Source organism: Diceros bicornis, chromosome 9, assembly GCF_020826845.1.
Source record: "Diceros bicornis minor isolate mBicDic1 chromosome 9, mDicBic1.mat.cur, whole genome shotgun sequence".
In the NCBI taxonomy this organism is placed as follows: Eukaryota; Metazoa; Chordata; class Mammalia; order Perissodactyla; family Rhinocerotidae; genus Diceros; species Diceros bicornis.
The window spans coordinates 4,178,101-4,198,002 of NC_080748.1; the positions used below are offsets into that span (position 1 = coordinate 4,178,101).

Consider the following 19,902-nt stretch of genomic DNA (forward strand, 5'->3'; position numbering starts at 1 on the left):
CCCGTCTTAAAATTTGTAGAACTTATTCAGTGGAATGTCAGGAGGTTACAATTTGAAGCTCAGGTGTAGCTTTCAAAGTTAAATGAGAATTTACTAGGGCTGACAAGGTTTAGCGCCCAGCACCTTAGCAGTGAAAGGGCCTAAAGCATTTACCATGAAAGTCTATTGTCTCTGAATAAAAACGGAGAAATAGAAAAGTGCAAGGAGAATGATTAGCAAAGACCAGGGAAAAATAGGACACATACACCAGAATATCCAAAAGTGATTTATGAATATATAATAAAATAAAGAGTTTTGCAAACTTAATCATGCAATTAATGTTTCACAGCATAATACTGTATAAACTCCTAAAATTATTTTAAATTTTTAAAACTTTATTGGTCCCAAATCTTTGCTAAGTTAAGTTCAGAGGACCACTGATGGAATCCACACTGCTTTCCTCTGTCCTGGGCTGACCTGAAGATAATGCTCCTTTTAGACCAAATCTGGGATTCCTAGGTCTGAAGTACAGAAGAGCCTTACTACTAAGCTGGAAAATTTTCATGAGGTTCACAGTTCAGTCAGGACCAAATTAAAACAAAATTGGGAAATAGTCACTGTCCATCATCCTGAGCTCCCAGAGGAGCTCCAGTTGGGATCTAAATCTAGTATTTGGCATCAGTTTAATTTGGAAGAAAATAATTTCCCATTTCTCTACAACACATTATCTCTGCCTTGCTCATATCCCCCATTATTTGCTTTCCTTGGACCAAGATACACACTGTCGTAAAACATGATTTTTCTCACAACAGTGCCAAATTTCTTATGGGTAGTTCCTTAATTGGTGACTGACCCAGAACTGCAGGCTACATGTGGTGGTAAAAATCCCTCTAATGATTCCCATTTACAGGGAGTTAAAAGGGGCGGGGGGCGCGGGGTTGTTGGTTATTCTGTATTTGTGGACTACTACCATAATACTTTCCAACATTAACCAGTAAGATCACACTAAGGGAACAGGTATACATCTTTAAAAAAAAAAAAAAAAAACTGAATGAAAATGGAAAGTTTGCATTATTTCAGATATTTTAACCATAGAAAATTTGTCTATAAGGTATATTTTTTTAAATGTCAAGTATTATGATTGCTCATATATCCATAAATTGTTTCTATGGAGGAATAAATTCACAAATGAAATAAGATTTGTTTTCTGGCTTCTTTTTCCTGCGTCATTAAAAGCATTTCTCCCACAAAATGACCTGAAAAAAAAGACAAATTTTTTGTTAGTAAACAGGAATTAACATCCATAGTATATTTTCTAAAGAAAGAACAAAGCTGGGCGGCAGACCTAAGGAATATTCAAGAACTAAATTAGTATATTTGACCTATAAAATTTTCAATAATCCAGTTATTTCTATATCTGGTATTTTGTTGTGAGCTCGTACAGAGATAGTTACTAAGTACCTGAATAGTTAAATGTGTTAATACTAAGCAAGCAGTGGTTCTGAAAATGTGGTCCCCAGACCAGAGCAGCGCCACCTTGTTAAAATGAAAATTCTCAGGCCTTCTAAATCACAAACAGGCTGGGGCCTAGCAGTCTGTGTTCTAACAAGACCTCCAGGGGATTCTGTTGTACCGCAACTGTGACAAAACCACTGTTTCAAAGGATAATCTGAAGATATTCAATGTTTATTTTTGAAGGAAGGAAACGGTCATGTCACTTCCTTCTAATAGAATTAAATGTATAATTGGCATTTTATTAATTTATCTTTTACAAAGCTAATGTCTTCCTGAAATGAACCAGTTTCTTTTCACTGACTAGAAAATAAAATCTGTAATGAAAAGCAGTTATTTTAACTAAACAGTACTCATTTTTTTTTTTTACCACAATTAACTTCAAAATCCTCAAGTTCCAATGACAAATCCACTTGACAAGCTTAAAAGATCTCCTTTGATGGCCACATAATTCCACAGATCTGATCTGTGGCACACTTAGCCCATGAGATTTAGCCCACGTGAGATTTTTTTTCCTTACCCATAGATTTTGAGATTTCTTCATTTCTACATATAAAACAATTTGAAAATTTAATACTAACAAAACATCCACAATAAACTAATTCTCTGTAAACATATTTCAAAGGGCAATTCTAAATTTTTAATCAGTAAATTCCCTAGGTCAGTGGTTCTCTACAAGAAATAAAAATTACCTGGAGGGCTTTTAAAAGTAAGACGTATTGCTGGATTCCACCCCCAGAGTTTCTGTTCAGTAGACCGAGAGGACCTGAGACTGTGCATTCTTAACAAACTCCCAGGTGATGAAGCTGGTCTAAGGACCAGCTTTAAGAACTGCTACCCAACGTTAATTTTCTAGAGCTGGATAACAGTACGCCAAACAAAACGGTCACATTTTTGTGCTGCGTGAGGTATCAGATACTTGAAAAAGGTAAAATTTCTCTAAGGAATGGTACATATCAGTGCTTCTCACACAACGTGCATGCAAATCCCCTGAGATCTTGTTAAAATGGGTAGTCCGATTCGCTTGGTCTGCTGTGTGTTCTGCGATTCTGTACCTCCAAAAAGCTCTCAGGTAATGGCTGATGCACCTGGTCCCCAGGGCCACACTTGTAGTAGCAAGGACAGAATAGAATATTTATCATCAACAGATCAGGGAGGTTAGGAAAGACATATATGCAAAATAATACTTTCTGAATTTATTAGCATGAGAATATAATAGCATCAGAATTCTGTCATAAAGATCACATAATGTAAAAGTTTCTATAAAATTTTATGTCTAACCTAACAAAATAATAGAGAAATTGTTACCCTCTACAAATGGGTGGAAAACAGCAAGGGAGAAATGGAGCTAGTATCACTAGCGTGGATCTCACTTTATGATATTAAACCATTTTTAAGATTACACACTTTCTAAAGGAACATAAGATTAAAATTTCAGACATGGGATCACTAAAAATCAAGAGGAAATTTTTTATCCTTAGTAAATAAGACGTGTTTAATATGTTATTTCTGCTCAATCCAGTTTTACCTCAAGATAAACCAATCAATATACACATTACTACCAGCGAGGAAAGATGAGGGCAATTTGGAGCTCCAGGCTTGCTTGAGAAAGGGCAGTGACCTTGGGGATCCCATAAGACAGGCAGAGAAGCAGAGGTTTCAACTTCTGCTATAAACTATTCACTAGTGTTCCACTGACTCAAAACACGGGGACCATTATATACGTTCATTAAGTCAAGAGAGTCAGCTTCGGGAAGAATAGCCAAAGAAACTAAGACGCAAGGAACAAGCTGTTACAACAAGCGCTGACTGACCTGAAAGGAAATGTGACTCCCGCACTTCCTCGTCTCTAAACTTCTGATTCACGTCGGAAGCCTTATTTCAGGTAGCTTCATCCATGTTTTCTTTGATCCTCCTAGGAATACAATAAAATCAGATGTAGCCTTTTAAGAACCAGTTTCAACAATCAATAAAACAGAAGTGTTAACTCATTTCTTAAAATTCTTAACAGTAATCAGTTTCCATTGAGATGCCATTTAAAGTCTTTACCTCATTTGATTACTTCCATTCAGTAAGGATTTTCCCTTTAATTCATTTCCTCTAAGAAGATCAACTAACTTAATATTCAGCTCAATTTTATGTTTTGGCATTAAACACTATTAAATCCTAAATACTCAATCTTCAAGTCTACTAATGATTTTAAAATTAAGAGTCTATTTAGCTAAATCCTTTTCTATTGCTGTAGGTAGACCCTCTTGTCTGGATTGTTGGTCCCTCAACACAGCACAGCTCAAAACCTTATAATCCAGGGGCCAGCCCCGAGGCTTGGCGGTTAGGTGCACGCGGTCCGCTGCTGGCAGCCCGGGGTTCGGATCCCGGCCACGCACTGACGCACCGCTTGTCCAGCCATGCTGAGGCGGCGTCCGACATACAGCAACTAGAAGGATGTGCAACTATGACATACAACTATCTACTGGGGCTTTGGGGAGAAAAAGGGGAAAAACAAAAAAGGAGGATTGGCAATAGATGTTAGCTCAGGGCCGGTCTTCCTCAGCAAAAAGAGGAGGATTGGCATGGATGTTAGCTCAGGGCTAATCTTCCTCACACACACACACACAAAGAAAGAAAACCTGATAATCAAAAATCCTATAAAGGATCCTGATTCCTACTGTTACCTACAAAGTTTTATTCTATTTGTACCAAGGCAGAGCACACAAATACGTCTGCTGTCATACATCAGAAAAGACTTTTTTCACCTACCTCACTAATACCTTGGACCAATGTTCTCCAAAGAGAGAGCATGTACCCCAGATTTTTCATTGGGGTAAAGGTTTATGTTTATGGTTATCTCATCCTTATAAAATGTGTGTTTTATATCATACCTGAAATATTAGTACAGTAGTACACAATTACAATTTAGAAATACACAGATTTGTGCTCAATTTTTTAAACTATTAAGGGTACATGACCCGAAAATACAGGAAATAACTACCCTAGATTGTTTTCAAAACCCATTTGAGTCTCAAATTTACCTGAAAATTGGATGAAGTATGAACCTCCCCCCAAAAAATACACATGTAACAATATACATGGATACAAAATTCCGCATGTAATTTAAGGGGATTCATAGATTCCTCTCATACATCTCAATGATCCAACAGGACCCATGGTCCCAATTATAAAACAAATATTTTTTCAAACAAGTCATACCATAAATCAACAAAAAATTCTCTTTTACATATTTCCACCTGCAACTAGCATTCTGTTTGCATGATACTTGTTAAGTATCTGCTCCTAAAATCATTAGCATTCTTAAGTTGGTTTTACAAATTTGTTACTTCCATTTATATTGCCTTTGGCAAAGTTAAGGCTGACAAGAAAAATAAATGGAACTGTAAACCAAATTAGACAACTGGATTACCTAATTCTTAACGACAAAATAACATCAGGATTACTACAAATTTTAATTAAGTCTTCTCAACTTTTCAAAAATGTGAACCTGCAATTTACAAAGCATTAACCACACTGAAACCTAGAAAGGTAATTTCCAGAATTTAGCCAGGCTCTAGTTGCGAATATTTAGTCTTTAAAAGGGTGGCTTATCTTAACACTCGAATTCAACATTCATAATCACTAAAGTTCTGTTTAAAAGAACTGACCAGGGGCAGGCCGGGTGGCACAGTGGTTAAGTTCGCGCGTTCTGCTTCGGCAGCCCGGGGTTCACTGGTTCAGATCTTGGGCGCAGACCTACTTACTGCTCATCAAGGCATGCTGAGGCAGCATCCCATATAGAAGAGCTACAACTCTACAACTATGATACACAATTATGTACTGGGGCTTTGGGGAGAAAAAAGAAAAAAAAAAGAAAGAGTGGCAACAGATGTTATTAGCACAGGGCCAATCTTCCTCAAAAAAAAAAAAAAAAGAAAGAAAGAAATGACCGGGTTTATTGAACACTGGATTGTAATCAACAATAATCAAACTTTTACAATGAGCTACTGCCCATGTACATCTATTCAATGATACTCATAATTTGGATCTTAAAATTTGTGAAGTCCTAGAAAGTTGATACACAAAAACAGAAGGAGTTTAATAATTTTCTGATCTTGGAGAATAGCTGTCTCCATCAAAGGAATACTGTCAAATATGAAAAAAAAGATTAACCAATAATTGCATTAAAACAAAAAGTCTCCCTTAACTGAAATCTAGAAGCATAACTATAACAAGACTATATGACACCACCTTGGACAAAAGTGGCCTGTTTTTAATGAGTTTTAGGATAAAACTGGGTAAGAATCATGTGCAAGTTAATGTTTGATTTTACCCTCTCATGCCAAAACATTTGAATTTGTTAAGAGTGAAAAAAGGCTCTTCTAACTACACCCTAAAATTTTTCATATAGTCAGAAATGTAAATAGCCAATACCACATATACTTTCCTGATGACTTTCCTTAAAGAATAAAACATAAAGATACAGAGATACATTCTTTTTGTTTTGTTTTGTTTTTGTTTTGGTGGGGAAGATCAGCACTCAGCTAACATCTGCCAATCCTCCTCTTTCTGCTGAGGAAGACTGGCCCTGGGCTAACATCCATGCTCATCTTCCTCCACTTTATATGGGACACCACCACAGCATGGCTTGACAAGCAGTGCGTTGGTGCGCGCCCCAGATCCGAACCGGCGAACCCTGGGCCGCTGCAGCAGAGCATGCATACTTAACCGCTTGCGCCACCGGGCCGGTCCCAGAAATCATTCCTCAGTAGCATGCTCAACAGCAAGACTTCCCTTCTGAGAAACTAAGTTCCAAAGTTTGCAGGTATGGGGGTGGGGGATGAGGGTGGGGGGTGAAATTCCATGTTATCAAACATTACGATCAGAGAAATCTTATATAGAACAGTGTTCAAACTGCATTTGACCCTTTACCTTCATGACAAAGTTCAATTACATAGTAAATAGCTTCCATCTTTTAGCTGAAATATTTTGCAAAAAGCAAAAATCCATAATATGAACAATCAATTTTGGATTCCCAACATCATCTCGCTTTTCAGCATTCTAATAAAGCTACTCATGCTTTTTTTTTTTTTTTACATCATAGTTTATACATGGATCAATGAATTTTAGATCAAACAGCAATGAAACCACACTACCTAGTTATAAAGAGCAATGGGGTATGGTGAGTAAGGGAAAGGCAAAAGTACTTCACACATACACACAAAAAGGGTCTGAATGTCCAAAACATATATGAAAAGGTACTCAACATCAGAAGTTACTAGGGAAATGTCAACTAAAACCACAATGATACACCTCTACACACTCACTATAATGGCTAAAACTAACATGACGGACAATACCGAGTGTTGGCAAGGATGCAGTGCAAGAGAAACCATATACACTGCTCGTGGGAGTCTGAAGTAGGACACACACTTTGGAAAATTGTTTCACAGTTTCTAAGAAAAATACATATACCCTATACTCAGCAATTTGAATCTTAGATATTTTCCCCAAGAAAAACACAATGTGTAAATAACTTGAACAAGAATGTTCACAGCAGCTTTATTCATCATAACCCCAAACTGAAAACTACTCCAAGAGTATATCAATAGGAGCCCGGACAAAGTGTGGCATAGTCATTCAATGGCATACTATGCAGCCATAAGAGAGAACCAACTACTGATATATATGCACCAACACAGATGCATGGCAAGAATACTACGTTGAGTGCAAGAAGCCAGAGGCAAGCGAGTATACATTCTAAGATTCCGTTCACATGAAGTTCAAAAACAGGCAAAACTAATCTACGGTAATGAAAATAGAACAGTGGTTGCCTCTGATGCAGGATGGATTGACTGAAAAGGAGCTTATAAGATCTGAAGTCTATGAAAGCTGAGCCTGTGAAACTAAACAAAACTCACCAATTTTGAATGACAGGCTAGTCCAAATTTTTAAACATCATGATTTAAAATTTTTTTAAATTAAAGAATCAGAAAACAATTATTTTAAAGTTCATGTAGCAACTCAAAAACAAATAAGTATGTAAAACAAGGTCATGTTCAAGTAAATAGGTAAGAATCATTTATAAATATTAAATAAGATTGAAATCTAGAAAATATTGAAGAAAAAAACTGCAACTTGTTTTTTAGCCACAAGGCAGATTTAGTTTTATTTTTTTCAGCTGTATTGAGGGCAACTAGATTTTTCAGGAAAATAATCTACTGATATATATACCATCTTTTTTCCCCAAAGGTCATAAGTAACACTTACTGTAGGTATCAAAGAAATGTAAAGTTCAGCAAAGACACATATGAAATTTAATGAACTACAAATTGATGATTTTCTCAAACATAATTAATGACTTCTAACAAAAGTTAAAGTTAACTCAGTTTCAAGGGCCCAGACCTGCATGTATTTGCTATATTCACAAGGCGATCGTGATGAGGTAAACAACAGCTTGGGAATCAAAGACACCACTCAACACTTCCAGTCCTAATCCTGTCCCCACATTCCTACAAAGGCATTTCAATTAAAAAAAAAAGGCAGCATTATCCTCTTGTGATAACCTAAGATCTCTTAGGTATCCCTCCTCCAAAAAAGTCAAAGAAAACCTATCCTTGATCATTATACAAGCAGGGTTACGTTTTTAATAACAAATTAAACTAGAGTAACAATAAATTGCATTTTTAGTTCAAGATAACATGAGTATTATAAACTTACCTGTACAGCCTCCATTATTTTCTTTAAAAGTTCAGTATTTCAAGTAAATTATTGCCACATCAAAGAATTCCAGTAAAGTTATTTAATGTATCCACCATGTTCATATATAACGAAAAGGCACTGGAAACAAATTACCAAGTGATATTCAGCAGTTTATTTTTCACCATATACTTAAAACCACTTAAAACTAACATCTACTGTTACTTACTTTGAAGATAACATGTAAATCAACTTACTAGGAAAAACATTTCTTGAAGAATCCATTATATGTTCATGTGCAATAAATAATATCACAATGTCGTACTGGAGAGAAATTACTCAAACACCAAACAAGGATAATCTGCAGTGTTATGTGTTGATCATCTATTGAAATTTAAATATAGGGTGGAAGACAGATGCAGAATAAATCAGTGATGAGGCAAGATGATCAACATCGGTCAGGATCCTCTTTTATCTAGTGCTCCATCTATAGAAAGTCCCCCTCACTGAGGTACACTACTTCTGAACTAAAACTGTATCCCAAAAACTATATTTACACGAAAATACTTTTAAGGTGGTTAAATGTTCTAATGCTTTGTCTTGAACACAAGATGTCAACGTATCTTCTTAGAAAAAGGGATTAGAAAGTCTAAAAACCAAAGGGAGAGTTAAAAAAATTCTTTGTCATTTTAAAAACGCGCAAAATTTCCTATTAATTACCACTGGGTTTGAGAAATTTAGTCTGTACAAATGAGATTAATAGAAAACACAAAGGCATTAAAAAAACCCATAAAATACAGTCATAAATCTAACTTCTCAAACTTTTTGCGCCTCCACTTCATTTGTAAATGCAACATACTCCCATCAGCAGAAGCTCTGGATGCCTGCACGGTGTGTCATCAGAGCCCAAGAGGACTTCATGTATCCCCTTGGCAAGGCACAACAGGAACTCCCACATGGTGTGTGAACCTTAGAACTCCCTGCAGTCCCTTTTTTAGACTATAAATATGCTATTTCCCATTTTCAGTCACCATCAGGGCTTATTAAAACATTCACAATCATTTTGCATTGACTACACACAACTTTGAGACAAAACGGTATGGTATAAAGAAATCTCATTTTCATTCTAATAATTCCAGTGTGACCTTAGAAAAACTGCCTGTTCACTGATTCAACAAAGATGCAGTAAGCACCTGTGGGTCCCTGTCCCTTAGAGAATTCACAATAGCATCCCTCAATATCTCAGAGGGTCCAAGAATTGGATATTAGATAAGAATCACTTAATTCTAACAGCAACAACTACAATTTAACTGAAAATGTTCACAGACTAATGTATAATCAACTATTCTCTAGCAGAACAAGAAAAAGTAGGCAGGCTTTTAAACAGATTCCCCAGTAAATAGTCTGGAATGGAAGGTACAAAATATGGGGGTACATTACTACTGAGACAAAACAAACAGTTGAAATAAATCTGGAGTTTTAACCATTCTAAATCGTTTTTTCAGTGTGTGAGATCATCTACTCATACCCAAATGACTGAAAAGTAGGCAACTTAAAATAATATCCAGGTTAAAAATCAGAATTGAGTTTCTCATTTCCCAAGGGATGTTTCCTTCCTACAATTCAGTGGGTTCCAAAGGCAACCTCTCTGTCTCCGAGGGCATTTTTCCCTGAGCTTTCATAAATGCTCTACACAGACATCCTTTATTTACGACCATTAATGCTTTATCCATTTATTCTCTCTCCCCCCTTTCTCCCTCTCTCCTTCCATATCTATTTATATTATCAATAATCATTGTAGACCAAGCCACCATTACTTTTCACCTTTATTGGTCTGATTGGTTTGCTTGCTTTTATTCTGGCTCTCCTTTAGTCAAGTCTCCATGAATAGCCAAAATTCTGTTTTAAAACATGAACTAGATCACATCACTACCAAGCCGCCCAAGCCCTTCCAACAATTTCTCATTTCATCAAGAAAAAGGTCTCGGGCCGGCCCGGTGGCGCAAGCGGTTAAGTGCGCGCGCTCCGCTGCGGCGGCCCGGGGTTCGCTGGTTCGGATCCCGGGCGCGCACCGACGTACTGCTTGGCAAGCCATGCTGTGGCGGCGTCCCATATAAAGTGGAGGAAGATGGGCACAGATGTTAGCCCAGGGCCGTCTTCCTCAGCAAAAAAAGAGGAGGATTGGCGGATGTTAGCACAGGGCTGATCTCCTCACAAAAAAAAAAAAAAAAAGAAAAGAAAAAGGTCTCAACTATTTACCATGCGTACGCTGCTCTACATCTTGCACTCAAGGGGCAGTATTTCTCCCAAGAGGGAGATAACTAGTTGGAGATGGGAATAGAAGAGGGCAAAAATCTTCTCTCTCTTTATGTATAGAACACAGATATGAGAGATATACTTAAGAGTACATAAACAGCTATCTGCGGTGTTAACATTTCATTGGAGGGGGGCCGGCCCCGTGGCTTAGCAGTTAAGTGCGCGTGCTCCGCTCCTGGCGGCCCAGGTTCGGATCCTGGGCGCGCATCTACGCACTGCTTCTCTGGCCATGCTGAGGCCACGTCCCACATACAGCAACTAGAAGGATGTGCAGCTGCGACATACAACTATCTACTGGGGCTTTGGGGGAAAAATAAATAAATAAATAAAAATTTAAAAAAAAAAGGGCATTTCATTTTGCCATGAAGTCTTCAAATTTATGTAATTCACTGAATAACAAACCATAGTCCTTTGGGAATAAACACAAGTGTTTTTTAATTTTTTATTCATTCTAAATAAAGGTAATCTATATAGCTCATAGCCCCCATCATTTTTGCTTTGCAAATGAAGAACATCTCCCCACTCCAGTATTTCCAAATAACACAAGATTTGAAATTCAAAGTGAAATTGTAATTTGAACACCCAAGATGGGAATTCTCTTAGAAGAAAGACTTTATGGTTCTTCCTATTCTTGATATTTAAGAAATGAAATTCAAGTTAACTATCTGGGCACAGCAATGTTAATAATGCCCAATCCCGGGGCAGCCCGGTGGCGCAGTGGTTGAGTGCGCGCTCTGCGCTGTGGCGGCCCAGGGTTCACAAGTTCGGATCCTGGGCGCGCACCGACACACTGCTTGTCAAGCCACACTGTGGCAGTGTCCCATATAAAGTAGAGGAAGATGGGCACAGATGTTAGCCTCAGCAAAAAGAGGAGGACTGGCATTGGATGTTAGCTCAGTACTAATCTTCCTCATGAAGAAAGAAAAAAAATAATGCCCAATACCATCACTGAAGAACCGAAGAATTTTTTTAAACGGAAGATTTCTGAGTTTGAATCTAATGCCCTCCTTCTCTATCATGAAGGAAAAACAGCCATTATTAAACTCAGTGTAACAGCTCCTGTAAGAGAAATTGTTAATGTTCATGTCATTTACAAACCCTAACATATTGATAACTCTCTCCAAGACATTAATACAGTTTATTTAATGAAATAGGCATCTATTTAATGTAATCTAATATTTAAAGCACAAGACTTTAGGTCTTTAACTCCTGGAATTATCATTAGCCAACTTTAGACTTCAAAGCTCTCCCAAGTTCAATCATATAATTTCTATTCCTAAACTTTTACAATTATCAGCAACAATCGCATCACTTTTTATCAACATCTGATCTTTACTGATTTTATGCATTTGGTTGGGGACTGCAGGGAATAAACTTAAATTCTCATTGTCCATAATTAGGACAGCCAGCACCTAAAAAAACTTTAAAGATATACATAACCGGGGCCAGCCCGGTGACGCAAGTGGTTAAGTGTGCGTGCTCCGCTGCGGCGGCCCGGGGTTCACTGGGTAGGATCCCAGGCATGCACTGACGCACCACTTGTCAGGCCATGCTGTGGCAGCGATCCATATAAAGTGGAGGAAGATGGGCATGGACGTTAGCCCAGGGCCAGTCTTCCTCAGCATAAAAAAAACAGGAGGATTGGCAGATGTTAGCTCAGGGCGGATCTTCCTCCCCACCCGAAAAAAAAAAGGTAAAAAAAATATACATACAAACCCAGTGACCAAGCAATTCAACTGCTAGAAATTTTATCCTATAGATATATTCACACATATGCTCCATAACATGTCCGAAGACATACTATAGAGGATTTATATATATACATTTACTTGGAACAATCTCCAAAATAGAATATTGTGAGGAAATAAGCAAATGGTAAAGCATTGTGTACAATATGCTTGCATATGTATTAAAAATGTAAACAAAAATGCCTGTGAATGCACAGAAACTTCTGGAAAGATACACAAGAAATTAGTAACGAGGCAGCCATGGTTGCTTCTCTTGGACAGAGAAAAGCTGGGTCACTGGCAAACAGCATAGAGAAATTTACTTTTACTACGTACCATTTTGCATTTCCACATTTGTGTGCCAGATGCTTAAGAGTCAAAAAATTGAAAAATATATTGAATTAGTTTATGTATCAATGGTATTTGAAGACTACTTGAATTTTATTAGGTGTTAATCCTTTCTAAAGTACAATGGTGTGATAAGGATTATTTTGAGATCTCAAACAACGATTTGAATGATGGCTACAATATAGGGCCTATTTAGGTAACTTTTTAAGTTTGATGAATAAGAGAATAGAGTTAGTTCACCTCTGGTTTCCACATTTCCTCATGCTGGCCATTGACCAAGTATGAAGAAAACGAATCATCTTTAATAAACCTCCATTCCTTTAACACCCTTGTTTCTGTAATCATGAATGCCACTGCAGTGTTCTCTGGAGTTTTGAAGGCTTGGATGTACTCCAGTACAAGACTCAGTTCACCAGGCCCTTCAAGGTCTACCTAAATAGCCCCATACTTAGACAGTATTTCAGCTCCTAACCTATATCAATTATGCACTGGTGAACTATTTATGTCTCATACATTCATTTATCGATTGTTGCTTACTTTGATGATGACAATCAAAATTCTCGACCCAAGATCTTTTCCTAAGCATCGTGATTTTGTATACTGAACACCCTTTCTAGATGTCACAAGGGGCTGAAGCCTTCCATATTGACCTTGCTGCTCTATTCTTGGAAATTCGTAGTACCAAAGTCACCTGCCATTTGGTTAAATATCAGTCACCCCTGCCTTCTTTTCCACATAACCACCACCACCCATATCCAATTAACCACCAAGCCCTGACCATTTCATAACTGATATCTTGATTTCTACTCTTCCTCTCCAATCGTACTACCATATCTCAACTGGTTTCCCCGCCTGCAGTCTGAGTTACTACAAATGCATCCTTCCCACAATCTAGTTAACCTTCCTGAAATACAAATCTGACTACCATCACTCTCTTGCCAAAAAACTCCTAATAGTTGCTCATCATGGAATAAGATCTCTGATTAGTTTTTTCCAGCCTCATTTTGGCTAACTACCAGTTTCGTGCACATTTACTATCTCCCACTCTTTGTTCAGAATGGGCCCTCTCTGAGAGTGCCTGCTCCCAAAAGCAAGATATAACTCATCTTGAAGATGATACTCAGGCATTTCTACCTCCCCAAATCCTTGGACATGCACATTAAGAAAGTAATTCCTCCCCTTTTGTTCCAAATGGTTCTCTAACCCTCCCAATCCCTAAGCAAGAACATTCCAACTCACCCTATGCAAATCCTTCCCAATTAGTTTATCTTATATTCATTTCTCTACTCCAAATTCCCCAAATTCCCATTTAATTTTTTTTTTTTTAATTTTTTTTTTATTTATTTATTTTTCCCCCAAAGCCCCAGTAGATAGTTGTATGTCATAGTTGCACATCCTTCTAGTTGCTGTATGTGGGATGCGGCCTCAGCATGGCCAGAGAAGCGGTGCGTCGGTGCGAGCCCGGGATCTGAACCCGGGCCGCCAGCATCGGAGCGCACGCACTTAACCGCTAAGCCACGGGCCCGGCCCCCCAAACATTTAATTTTTGACAACAGGTTTCATGTGTTATATGTCAAGTCACCGAAGTATACCTAGCACTGCCACTGCCCTATACACAGAGCAGGTAATTTTTTAAAATGTGTAATGGGATACTAGATTACCTACTGCATTGGGATGCTCCAACAAGCTGATCACGACAAAATGCACTCTATTGATAACAAGATTCCAAGACTTGTTTTGTATTCACATTTGCTTTCTTGTATTTTTTCCTTTCTTCTGCCTCCCAATTCATGCAAATGTAATGCAAGTCTCAAACTGATTATTAAAAGGTGCTACTCCTATTGATGTTTATCATCCTTTTCTATTTTCCCTTAGGTCTTTTCTGCATTGTATCATAATTAGTCTGCTGTATTCTAACTTCTGCAACTAGAGTTAAGAGTTGCTCAAGAACAGGAGTACCTCATATCTACCCAACACTTGCTGCCTTACTATTAAATGAAGCAAAATACTTGCTGAATGGAGCTGATATTCCACGTCACCCATACCTACCACAGAATTAGCCACTAGTAAAATATGACCACGTCTAGTGTATAATAACCTAGGCTCTTCCCAAATTAACAATAATATAATCTCTTACAATTCATTCATGGGCCCTACACATTTTTAAAAAATCATTTATTTTATTGACCAAATACAGTGTTAGCACATATCAGTATCATGATGGCAACAAAATACATACATTAAATTAGCATTTTAATACCTAAATTACTTTTAATGATGTGATAGTATTCTTAAAAAAAAAAAAAGCAAAACTCATTGTAGTACTAGCACCCATGCTATCGTGTGTGTGTGTGTGTGTGTGTGTGTGTGTGTGCAGGACCATGTGCTCATGCACTATCCAAAAGAAGATAACTAAAGGACAAACAGGAAAAGGATTAGAGTATAATTATAGTCAAAATGCATTCTCAACTGTTCATTTAATGATAATCTGGCCAAGAGCACATAAAATCCAGAAGAGTACTGAGTCCTAAGCGGTAGGGTACTGCTGCAGCTCTTCTAGGCACCAACAGCTCAGACTGGAGCAGAAAAGGGGAGGCCTCCAGAGGGAAGTCTGGGATGAGGAGGGGAGCTAAATAAAGACAGGATGATGAGGAAGATGGAACATTAAGGAAATGGTAAAGATACTGAACGCTGGGGAAAAATTCATGAGAAACATACAAAATAGTTCAAATAGCTAATTAATGTTCTTAAAAACCAATTCTCTTTCCCCACGATTAAGTATAAAGATAGAAAATTTCACCATGGTTCAAGTAAGTGTATTAAAATATATTTATATTTCACATACTATATATTAGCTATATAGAAAAATTACATTAGTATTTTGGTTAACTTGACTTAATTCTATTTGTCCTCCAAAAGAAGACGATATATACCACTGTAATATGTTGATTATTAACCAAATTGTACCATAAAATGCTCAGAAAATTTTTTAAATCCTTTCCAAATATTGCATTATACTTTTCTCTCCCAACTTTTCATCAGCTCTGAGGTCAAGGAGAGAATAAATGGCAAAGGAAGTAACGGTTTCTTGCAGGTCCCCAGATGTGGCAGCATTCACATTCTTACTTGCATATATTAATTTGCTTTCACTATAAAATGTATAACCCAAGATACTTACAAGAGTATAGTAAATATATTTAATGAATGAAAGACAAAAATCAAAATGGATGAACGGAGTAATATCTACTACATAACTAAGAAAAATGTTTGTCTGTTTTCTTAGAAACATTGCAAATCATCATTGTAAAGGCAAATGAGAAAAGCAAACAATGCCTATTTTATACATAATTTTTTAAATCTCTATAATCCATCCAATTAAATAGCAATAAATGTTAACTCCAAGACCACAATAAAAGAAGCAAGTGAAAAACACGATGGGGTGGAAGAATCCCTTAGAGTATTTAAATAATTACCTACTCAAACAGGAAGTATTAACACAAAAGACCAAGTGGGACAACCGTTTCTTCAAACTATGTATTACATGCTTTTTTCCCTCCCAATATTTGTATAAAATAGTTTTCCAATTGCTTTTTGGTACAATACCCAATATGAAAGCCTCTGAGATTAGGTGTTCCCTTCATAACAATATACAAGTTTAGTGAATTTTTTCTCCTGGAAATCTTAACCACTTCAAGTCATTTTAAAATTCAATTACTAGAAGAATTACCATAATTAGACCTTCAAGTGTCTGTAGAAGTGTACATGGACAATCACATCAACAATGAATGAAGTTGCTGCATTTTAATAGAAGACCCTTCTGAATATTTCCTGATGTGCTCTTAGCATCTAAGCTGTCCCACTTCTGCTGCTTCTAATCTTCTCTTCAATGTATACCACCGTAAAAAAAGATACAAGAGGAAAACAAATATGTCAACTTTCAAAACCAGTAGCCTTCAGGGGGCCAGCCTGGTGGCATAGCGGTTAAGTTCACGTGCTCTGCTTCAGTGGCCTGGGGTTCGCCGGTTTGGATCCTGGGCGCGGACCTACTCACCACTCATCAAGCCATGCTAAGGCGGCGTCCCACATAGAGCAACCAGAAGGATGTACAACTTTGACATACAACTATCTACTGGGGCTTTGGGGGGAAAAAAGGAGGAAGACTGGCAACAGATGTTAGCTCAGGGCCAATCTTTCTCAAAAAAATAAATTAAATTAAATTTAAAAAATAAAATTTAAATTTAAATTAAAAAATAAAATTATAAATAACAAGAAATAAAACCACACATATACAGACAGCTAATCTTTGACAAAGGGGCTAAGAACATAAAATGGAGAAAGGAAAGTCTCTTCAATAAATGGTGCTGGGAAAACTGGACAGCCACATGCAAAAGAATGAAAGTAGACCATTATCTTTCACCATACACAAAAATTAACTCAAAACGATCAAAGACTTGAAGGTAAGACCTGAAACTATAAAACTCCTAGAAGAAAACATAGGCAGAACACTCTTTGACATAAGTCTTAGAGAGATCTTCTCAAATTCCATGTCTACTCAGACAAGGGAAACAAAAGAAAAAATAAACAAGTGGGACTTCATCAGACTAAGAGCTTCTGAAAGGCAAAGGAAATCAGGATCAAAATGAACAGACAACCTACCAGCTGGGAGAAGATATCTGCAAATCGTATATCCAACAAGGGGTTAATCTCCATAATATATAAAGAACTCACACAATTCAACAACAGCAAAAAAACAATCAAAAAAGGGGCAGAGGATATGAACAGAAATTTTTCCAAGGAAGATTTACAGATGGCCAATAGGCACATGAACAGATGTTCAACATCACTAATCAACAGGGAAATGCAAATCAAAACTACACGAAGATATCACCTTACACCTGCAAGAATGGGTATAATCACCAAGACAAAAAATAACAAATGTTGGAAAGGATGTCCTCATTCACTGCTGGTGGGAATGCAAATTGGTGCAGCCTCTATGGAAAACAGTATGGAGATTCCTCAAAAAATTAAAAATAGAAATACCTTATGATCCAGCTATTCCACTTCTGGGTATTTATCCAAAGAACTTGAAATCCACAATCCAAAGAGGCTTATGCACCCCTATGTTCACTGCAGGATTATTCACTATAGCCAAGACATGGAAGCAACCCAAGTGTGCACTGACAGATGAATGGATAAAGCAGATGTGGCATATATATAAAATGGAATACTACTCAGTCATAAAAAAAAGACAAATTCGTCCCATTTGCAACAACATGGATGGATCTGGAGGGTATTATGTTAAGCGAAATAAGCCAGACAGAGAAAGACAAACACCACATGACTTCACTCATATGTGGAATATAAACAAACACAGGGACAGAGAGAACAGTTTGGTGGTTACCAGTGGGAAGGGAGTTGGGGGGTGGGCACAAGGGGTGAAAAGGGCATTTATATGGTGACTGACAAACAATAATGTACTACTGGAATCTCACAATGTTATAACCATTATGACACAAATCAAAAAATAAATTAAAAAAAGAAAAAACAGAACCATTACAAGTGGGCTTCCTATCTACAAAACAAAAAAAAGGGCCGGGGGGGGGGGGCCGGCCCGGTGGCACAGCAGTTAAGGGCACGTGCTCCGCTGCGGTGGCCTGGGATTCACAGGTTCTGATCCTGGGCGTGCACCGATGCACCACTTGTCAAGCCATGCTGTGGTGGCGTCCCATATAAAGTAGAGGAAGATGAGCATGGATGTTAGCCCAGGGCCAATCTTACTCAGCAAAAAAGAGGAGGATTGGCATCAGATGTTAGCTCAGGGCTGATCTTCCTCACAAAAAAAAAAAAAAAAAAAAACACCACACAACCAGTAGCCTTCATTATACACTCGATTATAAAAAACATTACTTCCTGGAGAGACATGAGTAGGATTTGGACATGTCAGGCAGGCCTTTTAACAAGACTTCCAGTTCCTCAACTGGTCTCCTTAATGCCTGGCATTCCAACAACACCAACACCATTGTATTTGGTATAGCCAATACACAAAACATACACTGTGATTTTTTTAAGTTTAAAAATTTTAAGAACCCCTTAAGAGTATTCTTCCAATTGGTAAAAATTTGTCTTCTTCCATACTACCAACCTCATCCACTCTCAAGCCTCAGACAAAGTGGTCTGGACTCCCATCCATTTATCCCAAATTGCTCCCTTCAGATTTTCTCTTTCTCTTAGTACTTTCTTTTTAGACATATTTTCTATTCAGACATATCCAAGGGTACATATTCTCCCAAATTCTATTAAAAGCTGGGTTATTCACGCACATTCTTTGCTGGCTTGTCTTACTCTGTCCCTCCAATACAATAACGGTGTTGTCTAAGAATCTGTCCTTTCTTCCTGTGATTTGTCTCGCCACCCACTAGACTTCAAGCTCAAAGAAGGCTGGGACCAATTCTATTTTCTTCACTATTATATGCACAGGCTGAAACAAAAATGCTCAATAACTATTTATTGAGAGAATAAGCAATCTGGGATTCTCACCCACGTACTTTAACTGGTACTGAAAACTCTACTCAAATCTATTCCATCCTCCATGTCTTTCCCTGGATTTTCCCTCAGACTAGTTCAAGAAATACTGAGCGCCAAGCACTATGTTATGATACTGGGAACACTGATGAAAAGATAAATAAAATGTAGACACAACAAGCAAATAAACAAGTAAATATTATATACTGACAAAGTAACAGAAATGAAAAGAGTTGATGTCAAATTCTATTGGGGGAATGTTCTTTCTTAACAGACCGATAAGAGACCGACAAAAATATCTGATGAGACAAAGAAACTACCTTAATGTTTAGTGAGCAAGGGGTGGAAGGTAGATGAGGTTGGAAAGGCAGACTGAGACTAGATCAAATAAAGCCCTGTGGCCTAGAATATGATTGGATTTTAATTCAGATGGAAAGCTACCGCATTTGAAAAAAGGAGCGGGACCATGATCTCGTTCATGTTTTAAAAGAATACACTAGATATTACGCAGAGAATAAACTGCAAGAGCAAAAGAAAAAGCAGGACAAGTTAGAGAGTATTGCAGTCACCCTCAGTAATGACAGTGCCTTGAGAGAGAAAGTAGTTACCAGGTAGAGGGGTCGTCTTCAGTTTTTAAAATCCCAATAAACGACCATAGGTACTCAAAACCAAAATATTCAAAAACCCAATGGATTATATACCTTCCTCTCCCTCAAGGAGCTACAAGCCCCCGCATCCTGAACACACTTACCTTCCACGTCTTGGTTTCTGGCATCACCATCACCCCATCATTCAAATTACAAACTCC

At 37.6% G+C, this 19,902-nt stretch overlaps 1 long non-coding RNA gene across 4 annotated transcripts; it reads right to left on the reverse strand.

Annotated features, from left to right (window-relative positions):
* Positions 1–907: 907 nt before the first annotated feature.
* Positions 908–10,151, reverse strand: LOC131410051 (uncharacterized). Of its 4 annotated transcripts, XR_009221151.1 has the most exons (4): positions 5,151–5,367; positions 3,541–3,589; positions 3,306–3,406; positions 908–1,235 (listed from the first exon to the last, which is right to left on the reverse strand). It is a non-coding gene; the product is annotated as an uncharacterized LOC131410051 (long non-coding RNA). The 4 variants fall into 4 exon arrangements; XR_009221150.1 differs by lacking the exons at positions 3,541–3,589; positions 5,151–5,367 and adding an exon at positions 8,203–10,151; XR_009221148.1 differs by lacking the exon at positions 3,541–3,589 and having other exon boundaries at positions 5,151–5,362.
* Between the last annotated feature and the right edge of the window lie 9,751 nt (positions 10,152–19,902).